This window comes from Pleurodeles waltl, chromosome 8, assembly GCF_031143425.1.
Source record: "Pleurodeles waltl isolate 20211129_DDA chromosome 8, aPleWal1.hap1.20221129, whole genome shotgun sequence".
Classification (NCBI taxonomy): domain Eukaryota; kingdom Metazoa; phylum Chordata; class Amphibia; order Caudata; family Salamandridae; genus Pleurodeles; species Pleurodeles waltl.
The window spans coordinates 483285067-483301358 of record NC_090447.1 but is presented as its reverse complement, the minus strand read 5'-3'; positions in this window follow the sequence as shown (position 1 = coordinate 483301358).

Genomic DNA, 16292 nt, shown 5'->3' with positions numbered 1-16292 from the left:
TCGCTGCCCAGGAGGGCACCGCAAGCCACAGCCCAGCTGCCCAGGAGGGCCCCACAAGCCACAGCCCAGCTGCCCAGGAGGGCCCGCAAGCCACAGCCCAGCTGCCCAGGAGAGCCCCTCAAGCCACAGCCCAGCTGCTTAGGAGGGCCCCGCAAGCCACAGCCCAGCTGACCCATGAAGGACCGCCAGCCACAGCCCAGCTGGGCAATGACGGACCGCCAGGGCAAGGACTGCTGAACAGGGCAAGCACCGCTGAACAGGGCAAGCACCGCTGAACAGGGCAAAGACCACCATGGCAAGCACCGCTGAACAGGGCAAAGACCGCCATGGCAAGCACCGCTGAACAGGGCAAAGACTGCCAGGGCAAGGACCGCTGAACAGGGCAAGCACTGCTGAACAGGGCAAAGACCGCCATGGCAAGCACCGCTGAACAGGGCAAGCACTGCTGAACAGGTCAGAGACTGCCAACTCAAGCACCGCTGAACATGGCAAAGACTGCCAGGGCAAGCACCGCTGACCAGGGCAAAGACCGCCATGGCAAGCACCTCTAGCCCATTAGCGGCAGGGCAGTGACGCAACTGGGACCGTCATGGGGTGAGTGCTGCACTCTGGGCATCAGTCCCCCTCCAGAACCAGTGGAGACATGCATCCACTCCGTCTGTCCTGCACAGGATGAAGCACTCTGGGCACCAGTCCCCCTCCAGAACCAGTGGAAAACAGCATCCACTCCGTCTGTCCTGCACAGGATGAAGCACTCTGGGCACCAGTCCCCCTCCAGAAACAGCGGAGAACAGCATCCACTCCGTCTGTCCTGCACAGGATGAAGCACTCTGGGCACCAGTCCCCCTCCAGAACCAGTGGAGACATGCATCCACTCCATCTGTCCTGCACAGGATGAAGCACTCTGGGCACCAGTCCCCCTCCAGAACCAGTGGAGAACAGCATCCACTCCTTCTGTCCTCCACAGGATGAAGCACTCTGGGCATCAGTCCCCCTCCAGAACCAGTGGAGACATGCATCCACTCAGTCTGTCCTGCACAGGATGAAGCACTCTGGGCACCAGTCCCCCTCCATAACCAGTGGAGATATGCATCCACTCCATCTGTCCTTCACAGGATGAAGCACTCTGGGCACCAGTCCCCCTCCAGAACCAGTGGAGAACAGCATCCACTCCATCTGTCCTGCATAGGATGAAGCACTCTGGGCACCAGTCCCCCTCCAGAACCAGTGGAGACATGCATCCACTTTAGAGACTGTGGCTTTGCACTCCCCAGGATGGTACAGTGGGCACCCCACCCACTGTAGAGACTTGAGAGACTGTGGCTTTGCACTCCCCAGGATGGTACAGTGGGCAAACCACCCACTGTAGAGACTTGAGAGACTGTGGCTTTGCACTCCCCAGGATGGTACAGTGGGCACCCCACCCACTGTAGAGACTTGAGAGAGTGTGGCTTTGCATTGCCCAGGATGGTACAGTGGGCACCTCACCCACTGTAGAGACTTGAGAGACTGTGGCTTTGCACACCCTAGGATGGTACAGTGGGCAAACCACCCACTTGTGAGACTTGAGAGACTGTGGCTTTGCACTCCCCAGGATGGTACAGTGGGCAAACCACCCACTGTAGAGACTTGAGAGACTGTGGCTTTGCACTCCCCAGGATGGTACAGTGGGCACCCCAACCACTGTAGAGACTTGAGAGACTGTGGCTTTGCACTCCCCATGATGGTACAGTGGGCACCCCACCCACTGTAGAGACTTGAGAGACTGTGGCTTTGCACTCCCAAGGATGGTACAGTGGGCAAACCACCCACTTGTGAGACTTGAGAGACTGTGGCTTTGCACTCCCCAGGATTTGATCAGTGGGCATGGTGCCCCCTCGTGGATCTGGCGTCGTGCACTCATCCGGCTGAGGTGCCCCACCTTCCCTTCCCCCTGAGGTGCCTGTTGTATTTCTATCTGATGCCCCTGCAGTGTTCTCTCCATCATGTTCGGGTATCTTGTGTGGGCCTCGCCCATGCATTTTGGGCCCAGTGGTCCACGGACTATGAATGATGCAAAACCTGGACTACTAATCGTGGTATATATTTTGTTTATAGTGTATATATATATGTATATTTGTGCTTACTGATATTTGATATATTACAATAGTTACACTCATTTCCTTTTGTCTTTGCATTCTTCCGGGGGGTTGGAGGGTGTTACTGTAATGTATAGAAATGCATTGGTGTGTGTGTTGTAGTGGGTGAGGGTCGGGGAGGGGGTTGGGGTGTTGAGTGTGTGTGTCCCTGTTTTTTGCCTCCCCCCTCCCCTATGTCGTAGGTGCAGTACTCATCGTGGTCTTTGCCGCCGGCGTTGGTGCTCCACGTAGAAGAGCAGGAAGACTAGTGCTGGAAGAATATGAAGTTCTGGCTCCATGCTGTCCTCCTTCCTCGTGGAGTGTGTAGAGGTGAACGTTTTTCATTCGAAATGCCTGTTTCCGCCGTGTTTTTATCCGCAGTGAATCCGCCCCAGAAAAGGTGGCGGATTGGCCTGTCATAATAGTGTGGGCGGTACATCGTCTCCCGGCTGTCCGTTGGCGGTGACCGCTGCGCTGTTTGTCTGTACCGCCGTGGCGGTCTGAGTGTTAAAGTGGCTGTCTTTGTTGGCGGTTTACGCCACGGTCGTAATTGCAAATTTTTTACTGCCATCCTGTTGGCGGTCTTACCGCCACTTTAACACCATCGCCAGGGTTGTAATGACCTCCCAGGTGTTAAAATGAGGCCCACACACTACTACATAAGGGAAACACACAGAAAGAGCATTGGAAATCAACTGGACACCATGAAAGTGTTACTCCTACAGCTCAGCACCCGTAGAATATGACAGTGATGATGCCAAGTGCCACTAGCACCATCGCTCCAACCCCAAACACCACCACAGCAGCCACAAACACAGCACAGAAGGCAGGAGAGGATAATTTGCCAGCGTGCAAGCATCCTGGCCCTCAGGGAAGAAGAGCTGATCAGACTCTACAGTCTGAGGCAGGAGTCCTTTGTACGCCTGCTCCACCACATTGCCCCAGATATCACAGCAAGAATGAAGGGTCACACAGCAATTCCACCCATGACTAAACTCCTGGATGTCCTTCACTTGCTGGCATTAGGTTTATTCCAGACGACTGTGGCACAAGTGGGTGGGATTTCACATCCATCCCTCTCTGCCTTCCTTACGAAGGTCCTGGATGCCATCAACAGACTCACACACCACCACATCTGGTTCCCCAACACCCAGGAAATGCAGCAGGAGACCAAGCAAGGTTTCTACCACATTGCTGGCTTCCAGCATGCGCTGGGTGCAATGGACTGCACCCATGTCCAACTTGTCCCTCCTGCAGCAACAGAACACCTCTACAGGAACCGCAAATATACCCACTCCATCAATGTGCAGGCCATGGTGGGCCACCATGGAATTATCACAAGCATCCTAGCAAAATATCCCGGAAGCGTCCATGATGCTTACACCTTCAGGCACTCCACTATAAAACAACAATTCCAGGATTGACAATATGGCAATGGCCTTCTCGTTGGTAAGATACCATACAAATCATAACACATACAACTCACAAAACGTCTGATACAAACAATACAAACACTACACCAAAACACACATGGGCAGGGAAAAACAGATTTATAGACCACAACACATATGCTACATGCCACACTACACTGAATGCAATGCACATCACCCTCACATACGCCCATATCTACAAGTCCCTGGCACTACCTGACTGACACTTAACTAGATGGACAGGTGGAGCAATGTCCCCTATGAAGACAAAAGCTGCATTGAAACAACTACATGTGTCCACAGGTTCACAATAGAACACACATCCTTCACACATAACACTTGCCATGGAATCGCTCTGCTACTTGAATTGCATTGGCCATTCAAACATCAAACTATTCACATATTGGCACTGCCCCACATTAACTATGCAGTATAAATCAGAGGCAGCACTGATATATATTGCCACCTGAGTGGTCCCATCACCATCTACATATCCTAAAAATGTTACAGGTATTCTCATTGTGTACAACTTTCTCTTGTGTGGTGTATAGTGCAGCACATGTTGAAATACAACATCACCATCAATGAAAGATCAGGAATGGACACCTCAAAGCACACCAACAAACATAACTGGAAATACCACATCTCCATACCATGATACAAGGATCCCAAAAATGGACTGCAGCAGATGTACTACTGACAATGTACAGGCAGAGGCCAGAAATGCACATGAATGAGGACACATGGAACTTAGCAGGGCTTGACTCCTGATGCTGGGCAGTGCAGAAAAGCACAGAATGCCCTGTCCTGTTCCACAGCTGTCTGAAAAATCTTGTGCACATCACAATACATCTCATATAACTGATACACACTGGGCATATGAACCTCATGCACATAAGTATGCCAGCCCGCAATTTCCAACAACAACACTTTGTGCAAGGGAGGTATTTAAAGAGCAAAGTGGTGGGATTCACATGCAACACAGAGGGCCCTACACCTGTTACATGGCACACAACACACAAAATAGGTACACATGTCCACTATATCACTCTTCTGCAGGTCTAAAGTGCAGGGACTAAGGGGGTCATTCCGACCCTGGTGGTCCAAGACCACCAGGGCCGGGGCCCACGGAAGCACCGCCAACAGGCTGGCGGTGCTTCCCAGCCCATTCTGACCGCGGCGGTAAAGCCGCGGTCAGAAAAGGGGATCCGGCGGTTTCCCGCCGGATTTCCCTGCATGGGCTGAATCTCCATGGCGCCATGGAGATTCCGACCCCCTTCCCGCCATCCTGTTTCTGGCGGTTTTTACCGTCAGGAACAAGATGGTGGGAACGGGTGTTGTGGGGCCCCTGGGGGCCCCTGCACTGCCCATGCCACTGGCATGGGCAGTGCAGGGGCCCCCTAACAGGGCACCATAAAGATTTTCACTGTCTGCTTAGCAGACAGTGAAAATCGTGACGGGTGCAACTGCACCCGTCGCACCCCTGCAACTCCGCCGGCTCCATTCGGAGCCGGCTTCCTTGTTGCAGGGCCTTTCCCGCAGGGCCGGCGGGCGCTCTTTTGGCGGTCGCCCGCCGGCCCAGCGGGAAAGCCAGAATGGCCGCTGCGGTCTTTTGACCGCGGAGCGGCCATATGGCGGTAACCGCGTGGCAGGCGGCGGTAGGTCAGAATGACCGCGTAAGGGCCACATGTCAGAAAAGGTGGGCAGCATCTAAAGCAGTGCTACTTTACTTGAGTACTTTAGCACCCCCTATACCCAACATGTGTGTGCCGTAGTCAAGATATGGTGCACCATGGCACAGAGTAGGTGCAATTGTGTCAACAAGATGGATGCCATCAATGGACTGTGAAGGATAAATGCCAAACATATGGTGAAAATCTTGCACAGTACATAGAGCCACACTTAAGGCAATGGTGTGCCCCATACTTAGTTCTGCTCTGTGCGGGCATCAAAAGTATTTGATAAAAATTATGCATTAGAACCCCTTATATTCCACTGGAGCATTTTTTGCTTTTGCTCAATGGGGGAACACAACCCATGCATACATGAAGCTTTGCACAGACATAGGCCCTCATTACAGCCCTGGCGGTCGGTGTTAAAGTGGCGGTAATACCACCAACAGGCCGGTGGTAAAAAAAATGGGATTTGGACCCTGGCGTTTACCGACATCTAACACCGCCACTTTAACACACCGACTGCCAGGGTGGTAACAGCTGCTGGGCTGGAGACTTTGGTCTCCAGCCCGGCGGCCTTCACATTACCACCCTCGGGATTACGACCCGGCCTACTTCCTTGGTTTTCGTGGTTTTTATACCGCCACAAAAACCTTGGTGGTAACCACTATCAGTGCCAGGGAACTCCTTCCCTGGCACTGATAGGGGTCTCACCCGCCCCCACCCCTGCCACAGAGTCCCACCACCATCCTCCACCCGCTCCTGCCCCCACACATATAAACACGCACACCCATATACACACATGCACACACGCATACCCACCTCCACCCTCACATGCACACATACATACCCACACAACACACACCAACATACCTTGTCACACACATGCATCCACAACACACAACACTCACAATCACTCATTCATGCATTTATCCAAAGCGACTCACACCCGCATGCACACATCCCAAAACATACACACACCCACTTACACACAACACCTCCTCTCCGGTCGGAGAACCCGACTTACTGCTTGAAGGGGGCCTCCGGCTGGAGACGGTCAGCGGCACTGCTGTCAGCAGCAGCGTCCACCAGCAAAACACTGCCAGGCCGTATCATTGCTCATGATACGGTCGACGGTTTTTTGCTGGCATGGCGGTGCTGCTGTTAGCAGCGCCGCCTTACTGCCGTCCCCCACCAAGACACGCATTGGCGGCTGGTTGGCTGCCATTTATGTGGCGGTAGGCTGTCAATACCACCAATGTTGTAATGAGGGCCATAGTGTGGCACAAAGGTTCACTAAGTGTTGCACAGCATGGGTAGTGCCACTTTGTAGGCACAGTGATAATTTGCCTTGTTGGCCCACAATAGTGACTACTTAATCGAGACATGTTGTTCTAGGAGGTGCTAGGGCCTTGTAAATTAGGTCCCCTGTCTCAAATATAGAGAACACAGCACACATTTGGCACGGATGAACTGTCAGGCAAAAATTCCAGTTACAATCACCATGTACCTAAGCCACAAACTGTGCTCTGAAAGTTCACCTCCACAGACCAATGCAACCATCCATTCACACAGAAACACACACAATACCAGATGTGAGTCTGATACACCACTCCACTCAAACAAATATGGGCCATGGCACCCAGCAATTAACTAATGTTGCACGACTGACACATGTTCTCATATTCCTTTGCAGCTGATCAAGGTTACGGCATCCAGCCATGGGTCATGACATCTTTTGGAAAACCTAAAAAGAATGCAAAGCAGGCATACAATGAAGCCAAGATAAGAACCAGAAAAGTCAAGTAGGGGATATTTCACCTACTCAAATCAGGGTTCAGGTGCCTACATCTCACAGGAGGAGGATAGTTATATGCACCACCCCTTGTCTGCAAAATAATCCTTGTGTGTGCCATTTTCCAGAACATTTTTCCACGCACACATGCCCCCTGGGATGAACAAGTAGATGCCTCCAGTGAGAAGGATGATAACCATGGTGTACAACTGGAGGAGGGGGGACAATCTAACACTGCTGCAGGAGTACGCAGAAGAGAACTAGTAGTCCAAAACATTTTCACATAGAACTGTACTCCAAGAATCACCATGTAAATAAATCAATAAATGTATGTAAACATGATGTACTCTTTTACACCATCACATACCAATTGTAACTTGCCCTTATCTCTGAGAGCATGGCTACACCTCAATAGTTGTAAACAACTTTGAAACATAGGCCCTGATTTAAGAGGGACTAGTGCATCCTCGTTCCACATTAGTGTCAAATATGTTACGCTAATGTGGTCCAACTAGGCAAATATCTAAGCAGCAGAAACTCATAGTGGTGCAAGTCAGGCATTGGGCCACTTTGTAACGCCTTGTGCCACAAAATTCCTGCGACGGGCATTAAGTATGCAAGAGGAGTGTACAGACAGTAGGGAGGGAGCCAAAATGGTGCAGTGGAATCTAACTAATATAACTGTGTCACATGTTGCTGTTACGATGGATTTAGGCCCAGATCACTGTACTGGGGGTGAATGTTTGACAATGTTCAGCATTCCGTCCATCACTTGTTGTTTTTGCTTTGTCGCCCATAGTGGGAAGGGTATGCCCAGACGTGGGTCCCGTGCTTCCCATGCCACTGGATTGAAGCTAGCCTGGCTGATGAGGGGTGAAACCCCGAAACCGGTCCCAGGATGCTTGTTTCCAATCCAGGGAAGACCTGGCCTAGCAGTTCGGGCTGGACTGTTCCCATGGGGAACAGGGTCAACACTGATTTGCATATGGCTGGGTCCAAACTGGAATGGCATGGGCAGCAAAAAAACGATGGATTTAGGCCCAGATCACTGTACTGGGGGTGAATGTTTGACAATGTTCAGCATTCCGTCCATCACTTGTTGTTTTTGCTTTGTCGCCCTAAGTGGGAAGGGTATGCCCAGACGTGGGTCCCGTGCTTCCCATGCCACTGGATTGAAGCTAGCCTGGCTGATGAGGGGTGAAACCCCGAAACCGGTCCCAGGATGCTTGTTTCCAGTCCAGGGAAGACCTGGCCTAGCAGTTCGGGCTGGACTGTTCCCATGGGGAACAGGGTCAACACTGATTTGCATATGGCTGGGTCCAAACTGGAATGGCATGGGCAGCAAAAAAACGATGGATTTAGGCCCAGATCACTGTACTGGGGGTGAATGTTTGACAATGTTCAGCATTCCGTCCATCACTTGTTGTTTTTGCTTTGTCGCCCTAAGTGGGAAGGGTATGCCCAGACGTGGGTCCCGTGCTTCCCATGCCACTGGATTCAAGCTAGCCTGGCTGATGAGGGGTGAAACCCCGAAACCGGTCCCAGGATGCTTGTTTCCAGTCCAGGGAAGACCTGGCCTAGCAGTTCGGGCTGGACTGTTCCCATGGGGAACAGGGTCAACACTGATTTGCATATGGCTGGGTCCAAACTGGAATGGCATGGGCAGCAAAAAAACGATGGATTTAGGCCCAGATCACTGTACTGGGGGTGAATGTTTGACAATGTTCAGCATTCCGTCCATCACTTGTTGTTTTTGCTTTGTCGCCCTAAGTGGGAAGGGTATGCCCAGACGTGGGTCCCGTGCTTCCCATGCCACTGGATTCAAGCTAGCCTGGCTGATGAGGGGTGAAACCCCGAAACCGGTCCCAGGATGCTTGTTTCCAGTCCAGGGAAGACCTGGCCTAGCAGTTCGGGCTGGACTGTTCCCATGGGGAACAGGGTCAACACTGATTTGCATATGGCTGGGTCCAAACTGGAATGGCATGGGCAGCAAAAAAACGATGGATTTAGGCCCAGATCACTGTACTGGGGGTGAATGTTTGACAATGTTCAGCATTCCGTCCATCACTTGTTGTTTTTGCTTTGTCGCCCTAAGTGGGAAGGGTATGCCCAGACGTGGGTCCCGTGCTTCCCATGCCACTGGATTGAAGCTAGCCTGGCTGATGAGGGGTGAAACCCCGAAACCGGTCCCAGGATGCTTGTTTCCAGTCCAGGGAAGACCTGGCCTAGCAGTTCGGGCTGGACTGTTCCCATGGGGAACAGGGTCAACACTGATTTGCATATGGCTGGGTCCAAACTGGAATGGCATGGGCAGCAAAAAAACGATGGATTTAGGCCCAGATCACTGTGCTGGGGGTGAATGTTTGACAATGTTCAGCATTCCGTCCATCACTTGTTGTTTTTGCTTTGTCGCCCTAAGTGGGAAGGGTATGCCCAGACGTGGGTCCCGTGCTTCCCATGCCACTGGATTCAAGCTAGCCTGGCTGATGAGGGGTGAAACCCCGAAACCGGTCCCAGGATGCTTGTTTCCAGTCCAGGGAAGACCTGGCCTAGCAGTTCGGGCTGGACTGTTCCCATGGGGAACAGGGTCAACACTGATTTGCATATGGCTGGGTCCAAACTGGAATGGCATGGGCAGCAAAAAAACGATGGATTTAGGCCCAGATCACTGTACTGGGGGTGAATGTTTGACAATGTTCAGCATTCCGTCCATCACTTGTTGTTTTTGCTGTTACTGTTAACACCTGTTCAGAGCAGCTGTTTAAAGGGAGAACACCATTGGTCCCAATCAGACTCTGAGGGCCGTATTTATACTCTGGTTGCGCCGAATTTGCGTCGTTTTTTTCGACGCAAATTCGACGCTAAACTAACGCCAACTAACGCCATATTTATACTATGGCGTTAGACGCTTCGGGCGCCAAAGTGCCCGGAGTGAGCGTCATTTTTTAGCGTGAACCCCTTCCTTGCGTTAATGAGATGCAAGGGAGGCGTTCCCGTCTAAAAAAATGACTCCCAGGCCTTTACGTGGTATTTATACTCCCGGGCAAAAATGACGCCCGGGAGTGGGCGTGGCCAAAAACGGCGCATTTGCGCCGCTTTTTAACGCCTGGGTCAGGGATGGCGTTAAGGGACAAGTGGGCTCAAAATGAGCCCACAGTGCCCTCCCCTGCCCCCAGGGACCCCCCCTGCCACCCCTGCCCACCCCAGGTGGACACCCAAGGATGGAGGGACCCATCCCAGTGAAGTACAGGTAAGTTCAGGTAAGTATAATTTTTGTTATTTTTCATTTTTTTTTTGTGGCATAGGGGGGCCTTATTTGTGCCCCCCTACATGCCACTATGCCCAATGACCATGCCCAGGGGACATAAGTCCCCTGGGCATGGCCATTGGGCAAGGGGGCATGACTCCTATCTTTACAATGATAGGAGTCATGTTGATGGGGGATGGGCGTCGGAAAAAAATGGCGCAAGTCGAGTTACGACGATTTTTTCGACGTAACCTGACTTGCCCCATTTTAAGACGCCCATGCGTCATTTTCCCCCTACGCCGGCGCTGTCTGGTGTACGTGGTTTTTCTCGCGCACACCAGGCAGCGCCGGTCTGCTTGCGCCGGCTAACGCCATTCAATAAATACGGCGCCCGCATGGCGCTTCAGAATGGCGTTAGCCGGCGCAAAACTTTTTGACGCTAAACTGCGTTAGCGCAGTTTAGCGTCAAAAAGTATAAATATGGGCCTGAGTACTCTTCAGGGTAAGGGCCAAAAGTTTAGCTCTGACCATGAACAGTACATCAATCGCATCAAATACATTACATGCTATTGCTGTCTACCCTGCCCCATAGTGTGCAGTCGGTAAAATAAGGGGCACACATGGTGGAGGAAAGGGGGAAGGCAAGGGGCAGGGGAAAGTGGCCCTGCACTGGTTGCTGCACCACTTCACTTTAATCTGCCCCATAGTCAGGAAAATTATACATCTTTAAAAAAAAATCACTACCACATGAATGTATTGGTGGAATGTAGGCATTATCTATAGCTAACACATTTTACATTGTCACACACATATCACACACGTGTGTTGGCATGACATATGCCTGTAGCTATCCAGAAACTATATGTGAAGACTGCTGTACAGATGTAAGGACTAGGTAGGAAAAGGCTAGCAAGTACATACAATGGTAGGTTTGTGTCTGCTAGGTAACCAAGCAAAGTCCGAATGACAATACCAGACGTGAGTACAGATAACATTCTTCTCAATGCCACTCACATGTATTAGCAAGAGAGTGACATACAGAGACCAATACACATAAATGTCTAGGTGTATCACACCCAATCAACTTGGAATGTGCATGTAAGTCAAGCAATGTTCTAAGAAGTCACAGACCATTGACAAATTGTATGTGGATGAGTTACATAGAAAGCGTGATTTTGTCATTCTCTCTACTCATAGCTGACATGACTCAGCACAGTACAAAAATACACTCATTGGGAATGTCACATTGGTTGTGTAATGCAAATGTGAGCATGTGGCCATGTATGACAAATGATGTGAAGCTATAGTAGAACAGATGTGAGAGAAGTTGGAAGACGTGCAGGGCTGACCCTGCAGAAAAAAAAATTGTGGATGCTAGTAGTACCTCTAAATACCAAGGATCCAGCCATGGACCTGTTTGTGCATGATTTCATCCTGAGACAGCTGCAAACATGTGGACTTCCAAAAATCTTTTAGGTGGAGGAAGCCCATCCAATCCCAGGTGCACCATGAAAGCCTAGAGCACACCCTTGTCCCATCTTAGCAAGACTCATAAACGTCCAATACCAACACATGATTCTCCAATCAGCTCACAGTGCCCCTCCATTGCATATAGGTATACTTCAGGTCACCTTCTTCCCCAATTTCTGTCTTTGGTACTAGAGGCTGCACTACAAGTTACCTCTCAGTGAAGAGGCTCTGAGGGAATGGGACCAAAAGTAGACAAAGACTTATCTGGAGCAGCTATGTTTAGTTGCAGCAGGCAAAACTCACTTTTTATCAAGCCCAGAAGCTGGACGTGATTGGCTGGATTGATTGTCAGGTGGCAGGAGGGTTAAAACACTGCGACCACCCTAAGAGGGGCTGAGGTGGCTGCTTGGCAAAGGAGAATAGTGAAACACTTATAGTGTAGGTCCGGGTCATCACAAATTACGCCTAGCCTGGGGCATCGTTGTAATCACCCAAATGGCTCTTGTGACCCTTGGGGAGTTGAGAGGGGCTTGTGGGATCGTAAATGTGACACAGGAGATGCACCCAGAGCGTCATGTGGCAGCCCACGGTGGGCCAAGATCAATGATTGGGGCAAGATTGGGACAGAGGATATGAGACACCAACTTGGTAACGACATTCCAATAAGGGGCTGGCTGGGGGCTAGAAGGCACTAGTTAGGATTATGTTTGTTTGGGGCAACAGGCACTATGCGCAGTTGATGAGGTGGGCAGTTTGGAATCTGCAGTACAGCAGAGAGGGGGATTGATGAATGAAGAGGGGTTATTGGATAGTTGTTGTAGTTAATGTTCAGGCAATAAACATATGGCCAGTCAACATAGCTGACACTCACAGGATATTAAGGGCCATATTTATACTTTTGACGCAAAACTGCGGGTGATTAGGTGGGGGTTATGTTTAGGGGTATTTGTTAAAAAAAAAAGAAAATCAGTTTAGAAAAGTGTAGCACGTTAAACTCCACCTTATTTGGGGAATGGATACCTGCACATGGACAGCTGCCTGTCACAATCTTAAATATGCTCTTCAGCACCTCACATATTTGTTGTACTGGTACAATCATCAGGTAAGTTTCCTGACATTTGAATGCTGAAGCATTCATGCCATATGTCAAATTGCATGGATATATGTTCAATACATGCTTGGGAGGCTCAGAAAGTTGTTTGTAGTCCACAATACTATCGGTCACCTTTATCTTGTTGAGTGTGTGCCTTTTTGTCTGATAGTAAGCCACACACGATATTTGGTTCTGTTCTCAGTGACACTGCTTCACACAATGCAGACTTTTGTATGAGTTTATTTAACGCTGAAAAAAAGGCATGATACATGTGATTATCGTGATTTATTTACATGTGCAAGTTTATTTCCCAATGCAGTACAATATCCAGTTCACTGAACCGATGAGGGATCCTGATCCATTTGATGTATATTCAGAGTCCAAGGGTAAGGGACATGTCATGAGACATGTGTAGGAGAAGTGTGCATTATTGAGGAGGTGTCCACATTGGCAATTGGTAGGACATGAGACAATGACTGTCCATTGTAGATAAGTCAACAGTAGCAAAGTGAAGAAAGCACATTGGCAGCTGTCACAACACTTGCATGATCTTAAGCACAGAACTAAGGACATACTGTTCATGTGGCACAGACTGCAGCTGTCTGGTGGTTTTACGTGTGAATGTTGTTTCTTCCACATCTTCATCCTCTGATGTGTGTGGTGCCTCCTGTGCCGTTTGTGGTGCTGTTGTTGAAGTTGAGGGGCCACTCACATATTAGGTGATGGAGATGTGGAATCAAAGGTCCTAGCCCCTACCATTTGTGGGAACACACAAGGCATCACTGCAGCAAGGAGGAACTGCTGATTTCTCTACACTGTAGCTGCATCACGGTGGTAGGTAGCCATGTTTTACCTGAGGGCGGCCACTTCCCGCTGTATGGACTCCAGGGCATTTTGTATAGCCCCCAGCCTATTATCTATCATGCTGCTGCCACTTTGGGAGGGCAATTGTTCAAGCCTCTGCCTCATGACAGCAGAGATGTCAGCCAGCGATTGCTTGAATCCTCTTAGCGGGCAATGGGTGCCTATAATGGCAGCTGAGTTGCCCTTATTTGGACTGAGGCACCTCTGCACTCCCTCTAGGCTGTCTGCCATGGTCCCCACCCACACCTACTGTGCCAACTCCTGCTAGACTCCTTCCACTGTCCTCTGAAAGGTGATGTCTGAGTCCTCAGAGTCCAGAGCTGGGCAGGACTGGTTGGTGTGTATGCTGGTAGTTGGCTGGATCATGTGAAGACACTGCAATGCTGGGTGTCCCCTGTGACTGGAGGTTGTGTCTGGAAGGAACCTAGGACATCCTGGAGAGTCCCTTCATTGATGGTCGACAGCTAGTCATCATTGTCATCTGTAAAATCCAGGACAGGCAGGTCCGCAGGAGTTAGGGCATCATCCTCTGCAATGGGATAGTGAAAGGTCAACCCTTGACTGTAGTGGCTGTTGACCTGGCTCATCATTTAATTGCTACTGGTGGTTCAGTGACATTTTACTTACCCCAGGTTGTAGTTGTTTATTATGTGTTGCATTGTGCATCGCACATAGGCCAGCCTTTCAAGCCATTTCAGGCATTGATCCCACACCACCATTTTCCTTGCAGACCCCTTGCCCCAGCCACTGACACCATGGAAGTATGTCATTTACATTCCTGTTCACCATGGTGGACATACCCACAGTAGTCTAATGAGTTTTGTCACTATTTTGCTACTTTACTGCATTGGAACCATGAATGCTGGCACTAGTGCAGCAAAGCACAGGGGGGTCCATTGCCTACAATGCTTGTGTCACTTTGTCATCTGCCTTTAGCAGGCCTTACACATGTGGTAATTAGATGGCACAGTGCAACCTTAACGGATTGTAAGCCCAATTAGTTCTTCTCTCCCTGCAAGAGGGATATTTCCTTGCATACAGCATATCTGCCACAGGCATATAGTGGTGTAAGGATGTACACTGTGGATCAATGCATGCAGAGTGTGACTTTGTTCATTTGGCACGAGGGCAATGGGAAGCTGGGATCCACATTGGCAACTATTTGTATGATGGTACTGTTGCATTACGTGCTAGTGACATTGAGCCTGTAGTGTGACATTGATGCCACTAGTGGCTATTCTTACGCATGAAGGTGTCCCTTTGTGCACAATGCCAACCATTCCCACAACACAGGCAACCTTGTTACATAGAGAAACAGAAGCTTATTGTACAACAGCACAAATGATGATTACAGACATGCCCCACATGTTGTATATGTTCACTTTTGTGCCCATTCCAAAATGTTGTGTAGAGGTGTGTGAGAGTTGTTGTTGGGCCGCCCTGTGCAACTAGCGTAGGACATATTGCAAACTGAGTGTTACACATGGGCAAGTGGATCAGTGACAACAGTGAAGGGATTGCTGGGATGGGTGGGAAAAGTTTGGCGCATATATGGAGGAAGGTGTGAGCGCATCTTAAGTGTTGGCCCATTATTTCCCACGTTCCAAGGAAAATGATGGAGTGCAAAGTTGTGCCACATTTGACAGTGCCACACTCCGTCACTTTCAGTACTCTTGGATGCACCATTTTCAAGCGTATATGGTGCTGCTCTGTGTTGGCCCCTGCATCAGCACAATATATGTTGCTGAGTGTCACTGCACACAACCTTGCGCCATGGTGCAAGGATGGATGCACTGTGGGATGATAGATTTTGGGCAGGAAGGCACACCTTCCTGCTGAAAATAAAATCTTTTCTGGGCATTTGCACTTTCTATCTGGGCTGCACGATGTAGCATACATAAGAAGGGCATGGACACAAGGAAGAAGGAAAGCATTTGTACTTATTGCGCCATTCTAATGCCACCCCTGGGGTGGTGTTGGATTTAGTTGCAGCCTCAGGTTTACATGTAGTTTTAAATCTGGGGCAACAACAATATGCAATGGGTGTTGTGGCACGGCAACAGCCACACTGATTGCATGCACCTTCCAGGCATAGTACTGCGTGTGAAGGGGCCACATTTACAAGGTGGTGTTAAGTCACAGAAAGTAGCTCAATGCCACATTGTGAATATGATGGGGTGCATAGTGCCAGCAGAGTTTCACTAAAAGTGAGGCTCCGGTGGCACTGGCTTCTTTTAATTCTGGCACTATGGCCCTCATTCCAACCCTGGCGGTCTCTGACCGCCAGGGCGGAGGGCAGAGGAAGCACCGCCAACAGGCTGGCGGTGCTTCCAGGGCTATCCTGACCATGGCGGTAAAGCCGCGGTCAGAAAAGGGGAACCAGCGGTTTCCCGCCGGTTTTCCCCTGGCCCAGGGAAACCTCCATGGCGGCGCTGCTTGCAGCGCCACCATGGGGATTCCGACCCCCTTCCCACCAGCCTGTTTCTGGCGGTTTTCACCGCCAGAACCAGGATGGCGGGAACGGGTGTCGTGGGGCCCCTGGTGGCCCCTGCACTGCCCATGCCACTGGCATGGGCAGTGCAGGGGTCCCCTAACAGGGCCCC